This window comes from Sapajus apella, unplaced genomic scaffold (assembly GCF_009761245.1).
Source record: "Sapajus apella isolate SASKATOON/1434 unplaced genomic scaffold, GSC_monkey_1.0 scaffold6, whole genome shotgun sequence".
Lineage (NCBI taxonomy): Eukaryota > Metazoa > Chordata > Mammalia > Primates > Cebidae > Sapajus > Sapajus apella.
The window spans coordinates 39,751,713-39,774,256 of NW_022436946.1; the positions used below are offsets into that span (position 1 = coordinate 39,751,713).

The following is a 22,544-nucleotide window of genomic DNA, read 5'->3' on the forward strand; positions in this document are numbered from 1 at the left end:
TATATATACATGAGAGAAAATTACTTTTCCTCTTCTGTCTTGTTTAAGTCACTATTTTGAATTTTCGCCACTTGATAGCTGAACCAAATCCTAGCTAATACACTTGTATATAATTAAAAGCCACAAAATACAAAGGGCTGTGTTGAGAATTCAAGACCAAGTTCTGTACAGGGAATGATTTTTCTGGTCTCTGGTTCATGGACTATCTTTTTTTTAATTCAAAGGGCTTCTCACAACTTTCCTGGGAATAAGGTATTGACTGTGGCTCTGCTATGATGATTTTAGGGTATTTGTGATCGGCTTCTAGAATACTGGAGACACTGTAGGTCAGCGGGCCCCACATGTTTTGGCACCAGGGACCAGCTTTGTGGAAGACAATTTTTCCACAAACCAGAGACAGGGGGATGGTTTCGGGATGAAATTCTTCTACTCAGATCATCATGCACACAACCTAGATCCCTCACATACACAGCTTCACAATACGGTTTGCTCCTGTGAGAATCTAATGCTGCTGCTGATCTGACTTGCCCACCCATTCACCTCCTGCTGTGCGGCCTGGTCCCTAACAGGCCATGGATCAGTACCAGCCCGGAAATTAGGGACCCCTGATATAAGCTGAAGCAAAACCAAAGTTGCGATGGTCAAGGCAGCACTTTTCCTAACCAAATAAGCTGCTTCTATCAACATATTGAGACTGAAGCCTGTGAGGGTCAAGAGGGAAGCCAGAGTAGGTATGTGTGTGGTGCAGCTATGTGCTACACATTATTTGTGTGGGTGTGTTATGCTCATGTGCTGTGTGGTACTGCTGTGTGGGGGATACACATATATTCTTGAGGTGTGAGTGTTCATATGTTTTGGGGGCCTGTGTTTGCCAAACCTGTGTGTTATATAGAGTTGGATGTGGGAATGTGTATTGTGCATTGTATCACATAGATGTGTGGGTGTGTGCATGCATATTACGGAGGTGTGTGTTTGCAGTGTCTGTATGTGTGTGAGTGCATGCTCGCACATGCACGTGTGTTACATGACACGGATGTGTTATATGGTAGTGACAGGAGATGCCTGTGATAATGAGTCCTAGAGAAGGTTGCAGTTGATTTAGAAGCCATGCGAGAATTGGTGATATAGGAGAACCCCCACCTCCTCCACACCTCCTTATACATTTCTACATCTCAGGCATCTCCATTCATTCCCAATCGTAATGCAATGTTTACATTACAGTTGGCTATCTAGACTGTAGGAGACTATCTGCAATTTAATTTTTAGTTGGCTTCAATTCAGCTGGTACTTCTGCTGTTCCAAATGATTTGAGGTCATTTTTTTAGCATTTTAAATTTTATGTTTTTTTTTGAGACAGGGTCTCACTCTGTCGCCCAGGCTGGAGTGCAGTGGCACAATTGTGGTTCACAGCAGCTCGAAATCTTGTGCACAAGTGATCCTCCTGTCTCAGCCTTCTGAGTAGCTAAGACTACAGGTGTGTGCCACCATGCCCAGTTAATTTTTTTTTTTGTAGAGATGGGGTCTTGCTACGTTGCCTGGGTTGGTATTAAACTCCTGGCCTCAAGCCATCTTCCCCCCTCAGCCTCCCAAAGCACTGAGGTTACAGATGTGGGTCACTGCACCCAGCTTTATTTTTTTAAATTAATTATTTCCAAGAATTTGCTTACAGTTTGGAGGGAAAATTATCCTGAAACATAATACTTAATAAAATAAGAGGGAGGTATCAGATAAAGAAAACAGATGTCAATGAAGCATAGTGTTGATATTTTAGCTATTCTCACGTTTGGTATGAAAAATATCGTTTAGCACCCGAGGCATCACTAGTATATTTCCACCAGGAATCCAGCTTCTTTTGCTTGTCAACTCACTTACTACACTGGCTGTTGCTCCTGAGCAGGTCTAGGTTAACAGGAACCATCTAAAAGGAGGGGAACCCCATTCCTGTGAGAGTATTTATAGATTCCATCTCTAGGCATATAGAGATTTCCGACTCCTCAGGACTGTACTGCCCCCCTGAAGCCTCCCTAGCACCAGAAACTGGCCACTTGCTACCTCCTTCGTGGCTAGCCCTTGCCCTGCTTCCTTCCATTCTCAGTGCTGCATACAGGCAGAGCATTGCTGAGGTGGAAGTCAGTTCTGTTCCTCCTCTGCTCCAAGCCCTCTGAGGCTCGCATCCCACCAGGCCCTGCAGTGGCCGTGCAGGCTCGCCATGGTCTGGCCGCCCTCCCTCCTCCCTGAACACAGCTGCTGCTTTCCTTTCCCCCTTCCACCCCTGGCACATGGGTCTCCTTGTTCTTCCTCCAACACAGACATGCACGCTCCCCAATATGGGGCCTTTGCACTGGCCACTCCCTCAGCCTGAAACGCCGTTCTGGTAGATGTCACAATGAACTCCCTCACTTCCTCAGAGTCTTTGCTGAAAGCCACCTTCTTGATGAGGCTCTCGGTGACCACTCTATTGACAGTTGCCACTCGCCCTGCCCCATGGCTCTCTGGAGTCCTCTTACCCACTCTGCCTCTTCCCCATGCCCCTTATCAGATTTACCATGCTATATGTTAGTCATTTATTATGTTTCTTGTTCAATGTCTCTCAGCACATCTGAAGTGTCTGTAAAGGTCAGTTGTGGTTAGCATTATCTACCTGCCTATAAAAGGAGGGAATCCTGGCCACTGCCATGACCTTTGCTTCCTGTTTTTCCAAAGAAGCTCCATTTCTGCCTCCTGCCTTTGGGGAGAGGCTTGGGCTCAGCTTCAAGTGCTATCTTGGAAATGACTTAGCTGGAAAGTACTGATGTAAACCTGCCAGGCTGCAAAGAGAGACACCAGCCTGCAGCCAGGAAGCAAGATGGCTGAAACACACCACCTCTCTCAGGGATCAAAGGAAGCCTTGGCAAGATTGCCCTCTGGTTCAGGGGACTTCTAACAGCCTCAGGGACTGCAGGGAAAGTGAGTCAATTCTTTAGCAGCCATAGATTTTACCACTTTAATATATCCCTCCCTCCAGATGGTCTCTAGGTATCAGACCAAATGGTGAGACAGCCCATCCAACTTGACCTCTTCCTTCTGTCTGCTGCATGCACCAACTGAGGCCCAGCTCTGTGGTTGCAGGAGTAGCCGAGAGATCCATTTCCACAATATTTCCAGCTGATAGCCGTGTGTTTGCTTTTGGGCTTAAAACAACACAAATTTGTTATCTTGCTGCTCTTACACCAAAGTCCACACGGGTCTCACTGGGCTAAAGTCAAGGTGTGGGCAGGGCTGCATTTCTTTCAGAGGCTGTAATGGAGAATCGATTTCCTCACCGTTTTCAGCTTCTCTAGTCTGCCTGCATTTCTCACCTCCCGGGCCCTCTCTCCATCTTCAAGGCCAGCAATTTCTCATCCTTCCAACCATTCCTGTGGGGTCACATCTCCCGCTGATGACAGCCGGGAAAGGGTCTCTGCTTTCAAGGAACTGGGTAATTAGATAGGGCCCCCTGGACAATCTAAGATGCCCTCCCTATCTCAGGGAACTTAATCGTATCCTCAAAATCGCTTTTGCTATGTAAGGTAACATATTTACAAGTTCCAGGGACTGGGACAGGGGTCTCTTTGGGGACCATTATTCTGCCTGTCACAACCATCAAAATAAAATGGTCTTTTGGCCATAAAATCATCTCTGCATGTATGGAAGACCATCCACCCCAATTTCAACTCTCATTATCTCCAAATGCTGGAATACGTGCTGGCTGCTTTTGTTACTCTTTGATAGGTTTTTAAAAGATATCATTAAATGATTTTGTTCTCCTGTCCTGACGCCTTAGGGAGCTTCTACTAAGGGCAGTGTGACCTCTGTCCTTTCTTTAGTGTTGCTGGAGTTCATAAAGGGCCTTCCCTTTTTTTTTTTTTTTGAGACGGAATTTTGATCTGTCACCCAGGCTGGAGTGCAGCGGCATGATCTCAGCTCACTGCAACCTCTGTCTCCTGGGTTCAAATGATTCTCCTGCCTCAGCCTCCTGAATAGCTGGGATTACAGGTGTGTGCTACCATGCCCGGCTTATTTTTATATTTTTCGTAGACAGGGTTTCACCATATTGGCCAGGCTGGTCTCAAACTCCTGATCCCAAGTGATCACTGACCTTGGCCTCCCAAAGTGCTGGGATTACAGGTGTGAGCCACTGCACCCAGCCTGTGAAGGGCCTTTCTTAAATGCAGAGGTGAAAGGCTTCAGCCAAGCCCAGGTAGCCAGGGAGGGTTACATACAAATCAGGAACAGCAAAGGGGTCTGAGGCATGGGGGTTTAGTCAGCTCCAGGACTTACCTGGAATCAGTATCTTACAGGTGGACCACCTGGTAAAGGCATGTCTAGATGAGGAATAAGCAAATTCTGCCCCCGTTTGTCCACTTATGGGGGAAGGAAGGCTGGTAAGAGTTGACTGGGAAGGTGAGTAATTTTTAATGGCTTCCTCCTGAGCTAGGTCTGAGGAAAATTGTACAAGGACTGACGAAGAGAATTTGCCCTTCAGGTACCCAAATGGCACAGAAATCTAAAATATTTTATTTGCTACTTTGCGTCACAGCAGATGCTAGATAAAGGAGTGCAGGATGGTGGATGCGGAAGAGGCCGGAAGGAAGTGCGGGGCAGATGGCAATCCCTGGCCGGCAGCAGAGGCAGGGCAGGGCGTTAGCAGAGCTTGAGAGGAGCTCTTGGGAAAGAGTGGAATCTACTGAGAATGGAAAGTTCCCTGAGGAGTTCTGGAAGCCCCATTCTGCTCCTCCTGGAACTTTAGAAAATTAAAACTACTAGAATTCCGAGGAGAACTTGTTTCTTCTCTCGTTCTTGAAGAAGGCCCTTTCTCAAAAGGCAGTTTCAGTTGTGAGTTGCAAAGTAACACACCAGCTCTCTAGGAAACTCATCCATCAGAAACTCAGACAACCCATGCCTGCATTTTATGCACAGCACTTCTTGCCCCTTTAACCACAGGACAACCCCTCACTAGAATGTACTTTTAATTTCATCACAACTAGGGCAGGCTGAGGTCTTATTTTGAAGCAACATTTTAGAAAGCAAGAAGAGGGATTGTGGCCATGCTCAGAAGGTCATCGGAGAACCCAATGGCAAGGATGATTCAACTTTTACAACCAGAACATAAGCGCCAAGGGTAGCCGAGGCTGGGACTTTGGAGTCGGCGCAAACATCCCTCTGCTTCCCAGGATACCTGGAGGGTTTCCTGTCCTCAGCACAGTACAGTCACTCTCGCTTACAATCATGGCCCCAACTCATTAGGAAAAGGTGAATTTGATCATCTAGTGGGAGGCTGGGAAGGATGTCATGTGTTTCCAAACTTTCCATGAAATATGAGAAGCTGCAAAATTTTTTTCCCATTCTATTGGTTGCTGGTTCACTCTAATGACTGTTTCTTTTGCTGTGCAGAAGCTGTGGACTTTAATTAGGTCCCATTTGTCTATTTTGGCTTTTGTTGCCAATGCTTCTGGTGTTTTAGTCATGAAGTCCTTGCCTACGCCTATATCCTGGATGGTTTTGCCTAGGTTTTCTTCTAAGGTTTTTATGGTGTTAGGTCTTATGTTTGTCTTTAATCCACCTGGAGTTAATTTTAGTGTAAGGTGTCAGGAAGGGGTCCAGTTTCTGCTTTCTGCACATGGCAAGCCAGTTTTCCCAACACCATTATTAAACAGGGAATCCTTTCCCCATTGCTTGTTTTTGTCAGGTTTGTCAAAGGTCAGATAGTTGTAGATGTGTGGCATTGCCTCCCAGGCCTCTGTTCTGTTCCATTGGTCTATGTCTCTGTTTTGGTACTAGTAACACGCTGCTTTGATTACTGTAGCCTTGTAGTATAGTTTGAAGTCAGGTAGCATGATGCCTCCAGCTTTGTTCTTCTTGCTTAGAATTGACTTGGCTATGCGGGCTCTCTTTTGGTTCCATATGAAGTTTAAGGTGTTTTTTTCCAGTTCTGTGAAGGTCATTGGTAGTTTGATGGGCATAGCACTGAACCTATAAATTACTTTGGGCGGTATGGACATTTTCACGATATTGATTCTTCCTAACCATGAGCATGGAATGTTTCTCCATCTGTTTGTGTCCTGTCTTGTTTCCTTTAGCAGTGGTTTGTAGTTCTCCTTGAAGAGGTCCTTTACATCCTTTGTTAGTTGTAATCCTAGGTATTTTATTCTCTTTGTAGCAATTGTGAATGGCAGTTTGTTCTTGATTTGGCTCTCTTTAAGTCTGTTATTGGTGTATAGGAATGCTTGTGATTTTTGCACATTGGTTTTGTATCCTGAGACTTTGCTGAACTTGCTTATCAGTTTCAGGAGATTTTGGGCTGAGACGATAGGGTCTTCTAAGTAGACAATCATGTCGTCTGCAAATAGAGACAATTTGACTTCCTCCTTTCCTATTTGAATACCGTTTATTTCTTTTACTTGCCTGATTGCTCTGGCTAGAACTTCCAATACTATATTGAATAGGAATGGGGAGAGAGGGCATCCTTGTCTATTGCCAGATTTCAAAGGGATTGCTTCCAGTTTTTGCCCATTCAGTATGATATTGGCTATGGGTTTGTCATAAATAGATTTTATTATTTTGAGATACGTTCCATCAATACCTAGTTTATTGAGAGTTTTTAATATCAAGGGCTGTTGAATTTTGTCAAAGGCCTCTCTGCATCTATTGAGATAATCATGTGGTTTCTGTCTTTGGTTCTGTTTATGTGGTGAATTACGTTTATAGACTTGCGTATGTTGAACCAGCCTTGCACCCCCGGGATGACGCCTACTTGATCGTGATGGATAAGCTTTTTGATGTGCTGTTGCAGTTGGTTTGCCAGTATTTTATTGAAGATTTTTGCATCATGGATATTGGCCTGAAGTTTTCTTTTCTCGTTGAGTCTCTGCCGGGTTTTGGTATCAGGATGATGTTGGTCTCATAAAATACTTGGGAAGGATTCCCTCTTTTTGGATTATTTGGAATAGTTCAGAAGGAGTGGTACTAGCTCCTCTTTGTATGTCTGGTAGAATTCGGCTGTGAACTCATCTGGACCTGGGCTTTTTTTGGGTGGTAAGGTATTAATTGCTGCTCAACATCAGCCCTTGTTATTGGTCTATTCAAGGTTTCGACTTCTTCCTGGTTTAGGCTTGGGAGGCTGTAAGTGTCCAGGAATTTATCGATTTCTTCCAGGTTTACTGGTTTATGTGCATAGAGTTGTATGTAGTAATCTCTGATGGTGGTTTGTATTTCTGTGTAATCTGTGGTGATATCCCCTTTATCGTTTTTTACTGCATCTATTTGATTCTTCTCTCTTTTGTGTTTTATTAATCTGGCTAGTGGTCTATTTTGTTGATCTTTTCAAAAAACCAGCTCCTGGATTTATTGATTTTTTGAAGGTTTTTTTTTTTTTTTTTTGGTCTCTATCTCCTTCAGTTCTGCTCTGATCTTAGTTATTTCTTGTCTTCTACTAGCTTTTGAGTTTGGTTTTTTTTGGGTTTTTTTTTTTTTTTTTTTTTTTTTTGATCTTGCTCCTCTAGCTCTTTCAATTTTGACAATAGGGTGTCCATTTTAGATATTTCCTTGCTTCTTATGTGGGCATTTATTGCTATAAATTTTCCTCTAGACACTGTTATAAATGTGTCCCAGAGATTCTGGTACATTGTGTCTTTGTTCTCGTTGGTTTTGAAGAACATCTTTATTTTTGCCTTCATTTCATTGTTTATCCAGTCAACATTCAACAGCCAGTTTTTCAGTTTCCATGGAGTTGTGAGGTTCTGAGTTAGTGTCTGAATTCTGAGTTCTAATTTGATTGCACTGTTGTCTGAGAGACTATCTGTTATGATTTCCATTCTTTTGCATTTGCTGAGGAGTGATTTACTTCCAATTATGTGGTCAGTTTTAGAGCTGGTGTGATGTGGTGCTGAGAAGAATGTATATTCTGTGGATTTGGGGTAGAGAGTTCTGTAAATGTCTATTAGGTTTGCTTGGTCCAGATCTGAGTTCAAGTCCTGGATATCCTTGTTAATTTTCTGTTTTGTTGATCTGTCTAATATTGACAGTGGAGTGTGAAAGTCCCCCACTATTATTGTGTGGGAGTCTACATCTCTTTGTAGGTCATTAAGAACTTGCTTTATGTATCTGGGTGCTCCTGTATTGGGTATGTATATATTTAGAATAGTTAGCTCTTCTTGTTGCATTGATCCTTTTACCAGTATGTAATGCCCTTCTTTATCTCTTTTGATCTTTGTTGGTTTAAAGTCTATTTTATCAGAGACTAGGATTGCAACTCCTTTTTTTTCCTCTCCATTTGCTTGGTAGATCTTCCTCCATCCCTTTATCTTGAGCCTATGTGTATCCTTGCACGTGAGATGGGTTTCCTGGATAGAGCACACTGATGATTTTTAAGTTTTTATCCAATTTGCCAGTCTGTGTCTTTTGATTGGGGAATTTAGCCCATTTACATTTAAGGTTAATATTGTTATGTGTGAATTTGATCCTACCATTTTGATGCTGGCTGGTTGTTTTTCCGGTTAGTTGATGCAGTTTCTTCATTGCGTCGATGCTGTTTACCATTTGGTACATTTTTGGAGTGGCTGGTATTTGCTGTTCATTTCTATACTTAGTGCTTCTTTCAGGAGCTCTTGTAAAGCATGGCTCGTGGTGATGAAATCTTCTATCAATTGGTTGTTCATAAAGGATTTTATTTCTCCTTTGCTCATGAAGTTTAGTTTGGCTGGATATGAAATTCTAGGTTGAAAGTTCTTTTCTTTAAGGATATTGAATATTGGCCCCCAATCTCTTCAGGTTTGTAGGGTTTCTGCGGAGAGATCTGCTGTGAGTCTGATGGGCCTCCCTTTCTGGGTAACCTGACCTTTCTCTCTGGCTGCCCTTAGCATTTTTTCCTTCATTTCAACCCTGGTGAATCTGAGGATTATGTGCCTTGGGGTTGCTCTTCTTGAGGAATATCTTTGTGGTGTTCTCTGTATTTCCTGGACTTGAATGTTGGCCTGCCTTGCTAGATTGGGAAACTTCTCCTGGATTATATCCTGAAGAGTGTTTTCCAGCTTGGATTCATTCTCTCTATCACATTCTCTCCATCACATTCTATGAAATGTAGATTAGGTCTTTTCACATAATCCCATATTTCTTGGAGGCTTTGTTCATTTCTTTTCACTCTTTTTCTCTAATCTTGCCTTCTCCTTTAATTTAATTGAGTTGATCTTCAGTCTCTGATATCCTTTTTTCTGCTTGGTCAATTCAGCTATTGAAACTTGTCTGTGCTTCGTGAAGTTCTCGCATTGTGTTTTTCAGCTCCATCAATTCATTTTTATTCCTCTCTAAGCTGTTTGTTCTTGTTAGCATTTCATCAAACCTTTTTTCAAGGTTCTTAGTTTCTTTGCATTGGGTTAGAACATGTTCTTTTAGCTCAGAGACGTTTGTTATTACCCACCTTCTGAAGCCTGTTTCTGTCAATTCATCAGACTCCTTCTCCATCCAGCCTTTTCCCCTTGCTGGTGAGGAGTTGTGATCCCTTGGTGGGGAGAGGCATTCCAGTTTTGGGTATTTTCATCCTTATTGCACTGGTTTCTTCCCATCTTTGTGGATTTATCTACCTGTGGTCTTTGTGGTTGGTGACTTTCAGATGGGGTCTCTGAGTCGATGTCCTTTTTGTTGCTGATGAAGTTATTTCTTTCTATTTCTTAATTTTCCTTCTAACAGTCAGGCCCCCCTGCTGTAGGAATGCTGGAGGTCCACTCCAGACCCTGCCTGCCTGGGGATCACCTGCAGCAGCTGCAGAACAGTAAGGGTTGCTGCCAGTTTCTTCTTCTGTTATATTTGTCCCAGAAGGATACTCGTCAGATGTCAGCCTGAGCTCCCCTTTATGAGGTGTCTCTTTGGTTATATGGGGGTCAGGGAGCTGCTTGAGGAGACAGTCTCTCCCTTATAGGAGCTCAAGTGCTGAGCTATGAGCTCTGTTGTTCTGTTCAGAGCTGCTGGGCAGGTACTTTTAAGTCTGCTGCAGTGGAACTCATAACTGCTCTTTTTCCCCAGGTGCTCTGTCCCAGGAAGGTGGGGCTTTATTTATAAGTTCCTGTCATTCTGCTGCCTTTTTTCAGAGATGCCCTGCCCAGTAAGGAGGTAGCCTACTCACAGTCTGCCAGCAGAGGTGTTGCTGAGCTGCCATGGGCTCTGCCCGGCTGCTGTGTGAGCTTCCCTGCAGTTTTGTTTATAGGGGTATAGTTAGAACTGCCTTGGTAATGGTAGACTGTCTTTGTAATGGCAGACTGCCTCAGTAATGGTGGATTGCCTTGGTAATGGTGGATTGCCTCTGTAATGGTGGGCTGCCTTGGTAATAGTGGACCACCTCTGTAATGGCAGACTGCCTCGGTAGTGGTGGACTGCCTCAGTAATGGCAGACACCCTTCCCCCCACAGAGCTGGACTGTCCTGGGTCCAGCTGTGCTTGCTGTGAAACTCTCAATCCAGAGCATTTCAGATTGCTGGTTTTTGTGGGGGTGGGACCAGCTGAACCAGGTCACCTGGCTCCCTGCTTTAGCCCCCTTTTATTCAGTTGAATGGGCGACTCTGTCTCCTAGGCTTTCCAGTCGCCAGTTCAGACAGTGCCCGGATTTGTGTGAATTTTTGTGTGGAGACCCGCTGCACCAGCTGGAACAGCCATGTTGGAGACTAGTGGTGCTTTTCTGCCCAGGAATCTCCTGGTCTGTGGGCAGTAAAAATTTGTTTGGAAATGCGGTGATCACTCACTCTCTGCGTTTTCACTGGAAACTGCAATCCAGAGCTGTTCCTGTTTGGCCATCTTGGATCCTAAACCAATAGTTAGTTTTCCAACCTTTCCCTGCTCCCTCCTTCCCTCCCTCCCTCCCTCCTTGTTTTGGTAGTTCCCAGTTTTGATTGTTGCCATCTTTACATCCACTAGTACCTGATGTTTAGTTGTCACTTATAAGTGAGAACATGTGGTATTTGGTTTTCTGTTTCTGCATTAATTTGCTTAGGATAATGGCCTTCAGTTGGATCCATGTTGCTGCAAAGGACATGATTTTGTTCTTTTTCATGCCTGCATAGTATTCCATGGTGTGTATGTACCACATTTTCTTTATCCAATCCACTACTGATGAACACCTAGGATGAGTCCATGTCTTTGTTATTGTGAATAGTGCTGCAGTGAACATACAAGTTCATGTGTCTTTTTGGTAGAACAATTTGTTGTTGTTGTTGTTGTTATTTTGGATATATACCTAGTAATGGTAGTTCCGTTTTAAGTTTTTTGAGAAATCTCCAAACAACTTTCCACAGTGGCTGAACTAATTTACATTCCCCACAAGGGTGTGTAAGCATTCCCTTTTCTTCACAGCCTCACCAACATCTGTTTTTTTTGTTTTGTTTTGTTTTGTTTTGTTTTACTTTTTAGTAATAGCCATTCTTTTTTTTTTTTCCCATTTATTTATTTTATTGCATTTTAGGTTTTGGGGTACATGTGAAGAACATGCAAAATTGTTGCATAGGAACACACGTGGCAGTGTGATTTGCTGCCTTCCTCCCCTTCACCTACATCTGGCATTTCTCCCCTTGCTATTTCTCCCCAGCTTCCCACCCCCCACCGTCCCTCCCCTATTTCCCCCCAACTGACCCCAGTGTGTAGTGCTCCCCTCCCTGTGTCCATGTGTTCTCATTGTTCAACACCCGCTTATGAGTGAGAACATGTGGTGTTTGATCTTCTGCTCTTGTGTCAGTTTGCTGAGAATGATGGTTTCCAGGTTCATCCATGTCCCTACAAAGGACCCAAACTCATTGTTTTTGATGGCTGCATAATATTCCATGGTGTATATGTGCCACATTTTCCCTATTCAGTCTATCGTCGATGGGCATTTGGGTTGGTTCCAGGTCTTTAGTAATAGCCATTCTTACTGGTGTGAGATGGTATCTCATTGTGGATTTGACTTGCATATCTCTTATGATTAGTGATGTTGAACATTTTTTCATATCTACATATATATTTTGAAGGAAGTGCTAACAGAACTGAATTGGGGTAAAGATGACTCCAAAACAACTAGAAGGATTTAGTTGCACTAACTGAGATGGGGAAGACTCTGGGAGGGACTAGTTTGCAGGGGAAGATGAGTCCATGTTGGACATGGTAAGTTTCACATGTCTATTGGCCACACCCAAGTAGCATTGTTAAGCAGGAGTTGGATTTACCAGGCTGGAGTTTAGGGAAGAGATCTGAGCTGGAGCCACCAGCTTACAGGTGGTATTTAATGCCACAGAACTAGATGTAATTAGCGGCAGTGAGGCGTAGAGACAGAGAAGAGTCGGGGTGCAGCTTCTGAGCTCTGAGCCTTTCTGTGTTAGAGAACAAAGGGATGAGGAAGAAACTGCAAGGGAGGCTGAGAAGAAAGAGCCAATGAGATGGGAAGAAAACCAGGAGAGTGTGATGTGCTCGAAATCAAGTAAAGGAAATATTTTCAGGGGAAAATGATCAGTGGCCTCAAATACTGATGATGGATCATGTAATGCAAGGACTGAGAACTGATCTTCAGGAGAAAACAGTTCATTTGAGTCACTGAAAGCTGTAGATTCTTTCTCCATGTTATTTCTTAAGTTAAGCCATGTTGTTCACCACCTTGTTTCAAGCCACTGTCTTTTCTTGCCCTGCAATTGGAGCTGCAGCTCTTAACCAATTCTTCTCGTGGTGCCCTCCATCTAGATCTGTGCTTTTCCTTGAAGGAGCCACAGGTCACACATGGTTGTTGAGCAACTGAAAATGTGGCCCATCTGAATTAAGATGTGCTATAAGTACACACTGGATTATGAATACTTAGCATGAAAAGAGAAAAAATAAAAAAGTAGACATGTCTTATGAATGATATTTTATATTAATTGATGTTGAAATAAAAACAGTGGGAATTGGGAGCTAAGTAAAATATATTTTTAAGATTCCTCACACATGAGCCTTTTTTCTTTTTATAGTTTTTAATGTGGCTCCCAGAAAATTTGAAGTTACATCATTGACTTGCATCTGTGGCTTGTGTTATATTTCTATTGGATAGTATTGGGACACACCGTTTATGACCCTGCCCCATAGGGATCTTTTAAAGTGACAAAATGACCATGTCACACTTCCCACTGCTAAGATAAAATGCCTCAACTTGAACACAAGGCTCTGTGAAAACAGGGCTCTGCTTGTCCAGCCTGCCCTCAGGTCTCTTTCTTCTCCATTGCCTATGCTCAGGGCACATTGGTCACATCCCTTTTCTTTTTTTTTTTTTTTTTTTTGGGACGGAGTTTCACTCTTGTTACCCAGGCTGGAGTGCAATGGCGCGATCTCAGCTCACAGCAACCTCCGCCTCCCGGGTTCAGGCAATTCTCCTGCCCCAGCCTCCTGAGTCGCTGGGATTACAGGCATGCGCCACCATGCCCAGCTAATTTTTTGTATTTTTTTTTTTTTAGTAGAGATGGGGTTTCACCATTTTGACCAGGATGGTCTCGATCTCTTGACCTCATGATCCACCCGCCTCGGCCTCCCAAAGTGCTGGGATCACATCCCTTTTCATTGTCTGCTAATGTATACTCCACTCTGGCTGGAGCCCTCTTCTCTAGCTTCTTTGCCTTGCCAATGTCTACACATCTGTTGGGTCTCAGTTTAACCATCACTTCCTCAGGGCATCCTTCCTTGGTCCTCAAACTAGGTTAGGTGCTCCACTCCTGAGGCTTGATCTTTTCATTTATAGTACTTGATTCCCATCATTATTTGCCTAATTAATTTTGCTCTTTCTCCACTAGACATTTGCTCCTTGAGGGCAGAGTTGGTCCTGTCTTAATCATTAGAATATCCTCTGCAACGGACAGACAGAAAACTGAGTATGTTTTTTACATTACTGTGGTGTTCCTTCCTGAGATTACTTCTATTCTTTTTTTTCTTTTTTCTAAGTTGTTACATCAAAACTTCAGATGTGGTGTTTTAGAAAGTGTTCTTATTATTAAGTTGAAGAGAGTTGCTTTCTGGTTTGTTTTGGGTTTGGGGTACTTTTTGCAATTTATTTTTCTTACGCTTTTAAAAACTAAGGTTAAATTTGCATAGAGAAAAATGCATATGATATGGTTTGGCTGTGTCCCTAACCAAATATCATCTTGAACTGTAGCTACCATAATTCCCACATGCTGTGGGAGGGAGCCGGTAGGAGATAATCAAATCATGGGTGGTTTCTCCCATACTGTTCTCATGGTATTCTCACAAGATCTGATGGTTTTATAAGGGGAAACCCCTTTTGTTTGGTTCTCATTCTCTCTTGTCTGCCACCATGTAAAATGTGTCTTTCACCTTCTGCCATGATCATGAGGCTCCCTAGTCACATGAAACTTTGAGTCCATTAAACCTCTTTTTCTTTATAAATTACCCAGTCTTGGGTATGTCTTAGTCAGCAGCATGGAAACAGACCAATACAGTAAAAATATTAAATATATCATTCAGTGACTTTTGGCAAATTAATATATCCATGTAATCAACATTCCAATCAAGACATTGAAGACTTCCATGACTCCCAAGAAAGTACCCCTTTACATTCAATACCTGCCCTCAAACACAACCACTTCCTGATTTCTACCATCATAGATTACTTTTGCCTCTTCAAAAGCTTAAAATAAAATAGAATCAGACAGTGTATGCTTTGTTCTGTCTGGCTTCTTTGACTCAGCATTGTGTCATATGGTTCCATCACTTGTTCCTTTTTATTGCTGAGTAATTGAATAGAAATAATTCATGTATCTATTAACCTCTTTTTTAAAAATAATTTCAACTTTTAGTTTAGATTCAGGGGATATATGTGCAGGCTTGCTACATGGGTAAATTGTGTGATGCTGAGGTTTGGGGTGTGGATGATGCCATCACCCAGGTAGTAAGCACAGTCCCCAGTAGGTAGTTTTTCAGCCCATGCCCCTCTCTCCCCCCTCTCCTTCTGGTAGTCTTCAGTGTCTATTATCCCATCTTTATGCCCATGTGTACACAATGCTTAGCTCCCACTTATAAGTGACAACATGTGGCATTTGGTTTTCTGTTCCTGCATTAATTCGCTTAGGATAATGACCTCCTCTTTTTCTTATAATGTCCTTATTTTCCTTCTCTCTCTTTTATGATGGATTTTATGTAATATTGGCAATATTTACAGACTTCATCAGAGAAATAATCTGGGCCTGGAATTTTCTTGTTGAAAAGGTTTGTAATTGCACATTTAATTTCTTTAATATAGGAGATATTCAGATTTTCTCATTTTTGTCAGTTTTGGAAAATTATCTTATACAAGGTATTTGTCCATTTAACTGAAGTTGTCAAATTTAGGGACATAAGATTATTCATAAATTTTCTTTATTATCCTTTTAATGTCTTTAGGGTCTTTGGTGATATCCCCTCTTACTCCTGTTACTGGCAATTTATGTTTCTGTCTCTCTTCCTCATGAACATGGATTCAAAAATGTATTCAGAAAAACATTAGAAAATGGAATCTAGCAGTATATGAAAAAGATAGATTATAACCAAGTGGGATTTATCCCAGGAATGTAAAGCTGGCTCAATATTTGAAAATCAATGTAATCCACCACTTTACTAAAACAAATGAGAAAATTGTATGATTCTTCTGATAGATGTAAAAAAATCACTTGAAAAATTTTAACACCTATTCATTGTAAAAACTCTGAAAATTAAAAGAATAAGGGAACTTTCTCAAATTGATAAAACTAATATCGTAATAGAGAAATATTGCATGTGTTCCCATTATACTTGAAAACAGAAAAAATATCTATTTTTATCATAAAATCTAACACTTTGGTAAAGTCCAACCAAATGCAGTAAAGCAATACAAACAAATATATAACATAGAAATTGGAAAAGAAGAAGTAAAATTTATTCAAAGACAACACAATTGTGTTTACAAACAATCCTAAGGCATCCACAAAAAATTTACTAGAACTAATAATGTGAATTTATCAAAGTCACAGAATACAAGATCACTAATTCAAAAATCAATTCTTTGCTTATATTCTGACCAAAAATTAAAAAAAAAGAAAAAGAAACATTTAAATACCCTTTAAAATCGCATCAAAAACATAAAACATTTGGGAAAAAATTTAATGAAAGCCTACAGTTTGAAAACTGCCAAGCATTGTTGAAATTAATATTTGCCCTTCTATGCCCTTTTCTGTCTTCTTTTGCATTTAAAATTGGATTTTTACAAGTAATATATTTTATTTCTTCTATTAGTGTTTCCGCTATACCATCTGTATTGTTTCAATAGCTGCTTGGTGGTTTTAAATATGCACCAGTAACTTTTCATGAACTACTAAGAATTAATATTATTTCATTTCACTTATAATGTAAGAAGTTTTTAACAGAATATTCAATTTATTCTCTCTGTTCTTTGTGTTATTGTCATATACTTTATTTATACATATGAATGCCACAAAAAGTTATTTTTTCTTTAAATAATCAATTGTCTTTCAAAGAAATTAGCAAAATTAAAACATTTTTTACATTTAGTAGCATCTTTGCCATTTGTAGGAATCTCCATTCTTTTTTGTAGACCTGAGTTTTCATCTGATATCATTTCATTTCTTTTCAGTCTGAATAACTCCTTGTAACTTTTTTTTTTTAAAGAGACAGAGTCATGCTCTATTGCCCAGGCTTCAATGCCATGGCACAATCCTAGCTTGCTGCAGCCTCAGACTCCTGGGCTCAATGATCCTCTGCCTCAGCCTCCTGAGTAGCTAGGACTATAGGTGCATGCCACCATGCCTGGATAATTTTTTTTTTTTTTTGGTAGAGATGGGGTATATTGCCCAGGCTGGTCTTGAACTTCCTGTCTCAAGAGATCCTCCTGCCTCGGTCTTCCTTTTAGCATTTCTTATAGCACAGTTCTTTTGGCACTTAATTCTCGCAGACTTCCTTTTCTGAAAACTTTCTGAGACTTTCTATCTGTTGTCTTTCTGGCCTCCACTGTTTCTGGTAATGTGACAAGTACCTTTCTTATCATTGTTCCTTTGTATACAATTATGGGTTTTTTTCTGGCTGCTTTTAAGGTTTTCTTTTATCTTTGGTTTCAAGAGTTTTACTATGATATGCTCAGATGTGTTTGTGTTTTGTCATAATTAATATGAACTTAAAGAAGAAAGAAAATCACATTTATAGTACATCTACCTTCTGACAAATACCATAGAATGCACTGATAAAGAAATAATCTCATCTAATCCTTTCTGTGGATTAATAGCATGTCATTGATGAGGAACCAAGGCTCATTGGTGATGCATCCAGCCATGACAGAGTGACTGATAATGGACCTGTCATCTGGCCATAAACAGCAATACAATCAGACAAGATATAGAACCAACTATTTCAGGCATTGGACAAAAGACAACACAAGTCTATGCTCTTCACACCTACTATATACTCCCAAGAATTTAAAAAATAAAATAAAACAAATAAACAAAAAACCAAATCTGGGCTCTTTGAGAGAAAGAAAGGCCCTAAGTGAGCTTAGCATTCTACTCCTACCCTGTCCCTATCTTCTGCCCTAACTTTCTTGGACCTTGGTGCCAATAGGTGGAGGTTAAATGGAAAGCTACAATTTTACTGGGTAGGGGGAGTAGAGATCAGAGTTGGGGGCTTCTGGTACTGGTGGAGCACTGGGATATGGAGGTAGATTCTCCTTGGGCCCTGGTCCACTGAATGCCGGAGGAGCAGGGGGAGATTTCACAGGGCCTAAGAGGCAGGCGGTTGGGGGCTGAGAGCTGAATGCGGATATCAAAGATTGCCCAGTGCTAGGACACAGGAGTTTTGGTTCAGCCAGAGAAAAGAAAACTTGCTGAGCGTACAAATCATTTCTTTGAGATCTGAGAAATGCTACATCTTAAGAGAAATGATCACATTCAGGGGCAAGGGTTCTGCACTAAAATAAAGTACAAAGCTGAACTAGACATGCCCACTTCCCAAATTTGGTTGCTCCCCTAGACTCTTTCTCTTCCCCTCCCTCTGCATCTAATGACACTGATGACAGTCAACATGTCCAGCATGCTTACTATGTGCCAGGTAGGGTATTCTGAGAATTTTTTAACCTATGTTGATGCAGCATACATCCCAACAACACTGTGAGGCAAGTAATATTTTTATCTCTGTTTCACAGGTATGGAAACTGAGGTACTGAGAGAGTAAATAACTTGCCCAATACTATACAGCTAGGCAGTAGTAGAGCTGGAACTCAAACTCATGTGAGCTGACTCCAAAGTCCACACTTTTAACTACAACTCTCACTACTTCAGTGTTCTCTGGGTTGTTACTTATAGGTTAAAAAACCTATAATGTCTGCTTCCCTTCTCCTCATGCAGTGTCACCAGAGCCTCAGTTCAGATGTTCCTCATCCCTGGCTGTATTAGTTCATTCTTGCATTGCTACAAAGAACCATCTGAGACTGGGTAATTTACAAAGAAAAGAAGTTTAATTGGATCACAGTTCCACAGGCTGTACAGGAAGCATGACTGAAGAGGCCTCAGGAAACTTACAATCATGGTGGAAGGCAAAGGGGAAGCCGGCACGTCCTACATGGCTGGAGCAGGAGGAAGAGAGAGAGAAAGGGGAGCTGCTACACATTTTTAAACAAGCAGCACTAGGAGGATGGTACTAAAGCAATAGAAACCACCCCCATGACCCAATCACTTCCCACCAGGCCTCTCCTCCAACACTGGGAATTACAATTTGACATGAGATTTGGGTGGGGACACATAGCTAAACCATATCACTTGCCTAAACTTTTATAATGATCTTCCTATAGAGGTTTCTCTGCCTCTGTATTTTCTCAAAGGTATATTTCTAAATTGTACATTCCAACATATAAACTTTTTTCTGCTCAAAATCCTAATGTTCACTATGATCCACTCCCCCTCACCTTCCTATCCAGAATTTCCCCAAGCACTTTCTCCCTCCTTTCTTTTTCTCTATTTCCCTCTTTACCACTCCAGTAATACGTACCACTTGTGGTTTAACAAACCGTGCCATTCATGCCTCTGAGCTTCTGCCCATGTTGCTCCCTCTGCCTCAAATATATCCCCTCCTTGTCAGCCTGGCAACCTTGCCTCCTTTCTGAAGTTGTCTGACTCCTTCCAGGCACATGGGGGCCTTTCTTCCTCCATGAGTCATAAACAGGCATCCACTAGTCCCCAACTCAGAGCATGGCAAAACTCTCTGTCTCTGGACATCTAACCCCTGGGGGTCTTAGTTGTTGCCCAGCACCCAGCACAGGCTGGGCACACAGTAGGCACATAACAAACGCCCCTTGAAATTGCAAATGAAATTCCAGGACCCCCCCAACCAAAAATAAAATTCCAGGGTCCCCCAACCATCTGAAGAGACATCTCCTCTTGGCCAAGCACATTCCAAAGTTAACCTGAAAAGCTAGTTCAGGCCATGATGGGAAGAAGGAGGTTGAATATGCGTCATTATATGCTCCTCCCTTTTGGAATTCAGGAAAAGCTGACCAGCATTAACATCAACACAGACCTTAAGTCTGTTAAGAAACATTTACAATCTATTCTTTCTAAAGCCTGATACCTGGAGGCTTCATCTCTTTGAAAAAAAACTTAGTCTCCACAATCTCTTATCATAACCCAGACAATTCCTTTCTATTGATAATAACTCTTTCAACCAATTGCCAATCAGAACGTTTTTAAATCTGCCTATTACTTGGAAGCCCCCTGCCCCACCTTTGAGTTGCCCCACCCTTCCACAGCAAACCAACGTACGTCCTACATGTACTGATTGAGGTATTATGTCTCCATAAAATGTATAAAAGCAAGCTGTACCTTCAAAACCTTGGGCACATGTCAGTACCTCCTGAGGCTGTGTCATGGTCATGTTCTTAGCCCTGGCAAAATAAACTTTCTAAGTTGATTTAAGTCCTGTCTCAGACACTTTGGGGTTTACAAAATATTGTACATATCAAATTCCTAACGACAGCTGAATGGCATCATATTTTCTTCTCCTCAGGAAGGCAGAGGAGGGGTGGTACAGGGGGTCCTGAGAAGCCTGCAGACCTCAGGAAAGGAGAGGAGAAAGGTGGGAAATATCTTTCTCAGAGGTGGCTCTGCTCTGTTAACAAAAGGTCAACGAACTCACAAGAATGAGCGATGCCTCTTTTCCTTGTTTCTAGACAAAGCTGAGATGTGACTTCAGCATTTCACTGTTCTCTGGTCTGCATCCTTGGCCGAAATGTTTTCCCTTGGAATTGTCTTTCTTTCAGAAGGGAGAGTTCACAAGACACAGCTGATCACAAAGAGCTTGGTAATAGTTCCTTTGGGGGAGGCTCCTCAGCCCTGCAGCTGGGAGACTGGGAGTGGGAGAAGGCCTCTTAGACTCCGTGCACCTGCAGCCCTTCTCCTGCCCACATGCCGTGAGTGGGGAGGGAGCATTGTCACCGTAGGTGCAGCCAAGCTGGCCAACCCACCTTCTCACTCCACCTTGGCAGAAAATGGGGTCAGTAGGATAGCTTTTGTTTTTGCTCTTTAGACACTTTGTTTTTCCTCTTTAAAGCATTTTTTTCTGAGATTCTGAGACGATGACTGTTTGACCAACATGCAGCTGTGGGGAGATGGGAGAACTCATCAGCCAGCCAACCCTGGTGACTATGTGGGGGCAGGGACCTTAGCCAGGATCTCTCGCAGGCCAATTGCACTAACGTTGGGCTGTCCTGGGGTGGGTGGCAAGGGCCAGTGCCTAATGCAGAGGGAAGCAGGCCTGTCACCTGGGCCCACAAAGGCACTCTGGATCCCTCTGACTGTTCTGCAGGGAGGAAGCTTTTTACCCCCAGCTCGGGTCAGGTACAGCATTACACTGCTTCTCACCCCCGTATTTTTCTTTCACAGCACTCCCAGAATTTGTGAGATATAGTTGAAGGATTCTTTTGTGTAATAATTATGTTTTCTAGTATTTGATACTTTGACATTTATGCTTTGCAGTTTCTGGAGGGATTGCCCCTCCCAGAGCTAGCCAATTGCTAATGATTAAGTAAACAACTCACCTGGGAGCAGGTCGTTCCTATGCACAGCAACCAGTCCAGAGCCCATAAGCCCCAACCACCTCCTTCCCCAGGTTCTCACACCCCCAGGCCAGCATTTCCTTGCCCTCAAAGCCTCAGGGCCAGAGCCCCTGAAATTATTCCAACTAGCCAATGATAAGCCTTTCCACCCTGCCTCACCTGTTCCTTCCCCCGGTAAACTACAATAAAGGCTCTTACCCATGTTTTCCCCTCCTTCCCTCCCTCTGCCTCCTGACCCACCTGCTGCTTTTCCCCATGGCCCTGAAGAGCATGCCCTGCCTCCTATTTCTACGGATCGGTGAGTACAGAAACTCCTTCCTCATGCAGTCATTTCCATGTCTGCATGTCTTGCTATGCCTGATTAAAAGAAAGCCTGGATACCCTTACAACATCTTCTTCATAATTCTCTCATCCACTGGATGGTGACCTCCATGATGAAACAATGTAGCTGTTTAATCCAGTTCCTGGCCCAGCACTTGGCTTGTAGCATTTGCTGAATAAATGATTGAATGCATAACCAAATGTTTTTAAGATCCCTTAGCGATTCTAGTAAGAGGAAGAGTTTTATAAAATTTTTTTCATCTTAATGTATTGTCCATCTTTCAAGAGACTGACACTCCAGTCCTTACTGATTGAGATGAGGCCCCTTCTGAGCTGCTGTCCAGGAGTGGAGGTGGTTGGCCACATACTCAGCCCAAGCCAGTTTCCCTCTGGACTATGTGGGACAATGTGGCAGGGTACTGGGTAGAGCTTTACTGCAAAAATAAACAAGGAAAGAGAATCACTGCTTCTATGGGGTCTGCAAGACTTTGAGGAGCAGATAGTACGTAAGCTGGTCTTGAAGAAACAAAAGGACTTTAGCAGATTATGGAGCACCTTCCATGTACCAAGCGCTGCTGATGTTTTATTTGTGTGACCTCCCTTTGGGCTGACTGCATCCTTGAGATATATTTAATTTCTTCTTTACAGATGAGAAAGTTGACGCTAAGATTAGGTAACTTATTTAAGGTTACACCATTAAGTAACAGAAGCAAAATTTGAATCCAGGAAGACTTTAGACCAAAGCCCGTGATCTTTCCATTATGCCAGGCACGGCGTGTGTTCGATGATAATACCACGCCCACAATAACATGTGCCTGGTATGCACTGAGGTCACACACATCATCTAATCTAATCAACTTCAAAAAATGAGGGTGATATTCTGACTATCTTCATTATACAAATTCCAAAAAGAGGCACAAAACAGTTTAAGAATGTGTTCAAGTTCATATAACTAGTAAGGGGCAGAGCTAGGAATTGAATCCAGGCTGGTATCTGAATCCACGTACTTAACACAATCATTTAGTTTGTTCATATATGCACATGCAGAGGGGTTTGAGATTGACATGGAGAGCAGGGGGCAGGGGAGAGTGGAGGCTGGATACTGGTGGTTTTATCAATTTTGGCAAAAACTCTTTTAGGACAAGTGTTG

The 22,544-nt window shown here is 42.3% G+C and overlaps 1 long non-coding RNA gene across 1 annotated transcript in view; it reads left to right on the top strand.

Moving 5' to 3' along the window:
* Positions 1–21,857, top strand: part of LOC116549472 — a 33,325-nt gene extending 11,468 nt beyond the window's left edge. The window contains exons 2-3 of the long non-coding RNA XR_004267895.1: positions 12,006–12,138; positions 21,681–21,857. This is a non-coding gene — a long non-coding RNA (uncharacterized LOC116549472). The remainder of the gene's footprint in view (positions 1–12,005; positions 12,139–21,680) is intronic.
* The last annotated feature ends 687 nt before the right edge of the window (positions 21,858–22,544 follow it).